This window comes from Oncorhynchus gorbuscha, unplaced genomic scaffold, assembly GCF_021184085.1.
Source record: "Oncorhynchus gorbuscha isolate QuinsamMale2020 ecotype Even-year unplaced genomic scaffold, OgorEven_v1.0 Un_scaffold_9209, whole genome shotgun sequence".
In the NCBI taxonomy this organism is placed as follows: Eukaryota; Metazoa; Chordata; class Actinopteri; order Salmoniformes; family Salmonidae; genus Oncorhynchus; species Oncorhynchus gorbuscha.
The window spans coordinates 11761-13003 of record NW_025752233.1 but is presented as its reverse complement, the minus strand read 5'-3'; the positions used below and the strand labels follow the sequence as shown (position 1 = coordinate 13003).

The following is a 1243-nucleotide window of genomic DNA, read 5'->3' as shown; positions in this document are numbered from 1 at the left end:
CTAGAGGTATATACTACAGACACACCTCGCCATTCACTATTACCACAAGGCTCTCGGCTTCCCTCCTCTTACACTAGAGGTATATACTACAGGCACACCTCGCCATTCACTATTACCACAAGGCTCTCAGCTTCCCTCCTCTTACACTGAGGTGCCTACTACTGGGCACACCTCGCTGACTGCTCATACCACAAGGCTCTCTTCCCTCCTCTTACACTGAGGTACTCTTCTACTACAGCACACATATGCATTCACCTATTACCACAAGGCTCTCAGCTTCCTCCTCTTACACTAGAGGTATATACTACAGACACACCTCGCCATTCACTATTACCACAAGGCTCTCAGCTTCCCTCCTCTTACACTAGAGGTATATACTACACACACACCTCATCTCTTCCACATCTCTCTCCTCCAGGGTATTGCGGATGACCAGGTAGACCTGCGTAGAGAGATAGCCTTCAACCTGTCAATCATCTACCAGGCCAGTGGAAACACTGAGATGGTACGACACCTCATCAACACATACTTCACTGTATAATGACCTATCAGGTCCTCTATACTGAACTGTATAATGACCTATCAGGTCCTCTATACTGAACTGTATAATGACCTATCAGGTCCTCTATACTGAACTGTATAATGACCTATCAGGTCCTCTATACTGAACTGTATAATGACCTATCAGGTCCTCTATACTGAACTGTATAATGACCTATCAGGTCCTCTATACTGAACTGTATAATGACCTATCAGGTCCTCTATACTGAACTGTATAATGACCTATCAGGTCCTCTATACTGAATCCGGTACATAATGACCTCTGTATAATGACCTATCAGGTCCTCTATACTGAACTGTATAATGACCTATCAGGTCCTCTATACTGAATAATGACCTATCAGTATAATAATGACCTATCAGGTCCTCTATACTGAACTGTATAATGACCTATCAGGTCCTCTATACTGCACTGTATAATGACCTATCAGGTCCTCTATACTGGTCTGTATAATGACCTATCAGGTCCTCTATACTGGTCTGTATAATGACCTATCAGGTCCTCTATACTGAACTGTATAATGACCTATCAGGTCCTCTATACTGAACTGTATAATGACCTATCAGGTCCTCATTACTGAACTGTATAATGACCTCTGTATAATGACCTATCAGGTCCTCATTACTGAACTGTATAATGACCTATCAGGTCCTCTATACTAGACTGTATAATGACCTATCA

At 42.6% G+C, this 1243-nt stretch overlaps 1 long non-coding RNA gene across 1 annotated transcript; it reads left to right on the top strand.

The window, feature by feature from the left end:
- Positions 1 to 312: 312 nt before the first annotated feature.
- Positions 313 to 882, top strand: LOC124030105. The gene is made up of 3 exons (XR_006837898.1): positions 313 to 370; positions 419 to 790; positions 843 to 882. It is a non-coding gene; the product is annotated as an uncharacterized LOC124030105 (long non-coding RNA).
- The last annotated feature ends 361 nt before the right edge of the window (positions 883 to 1243 follow it).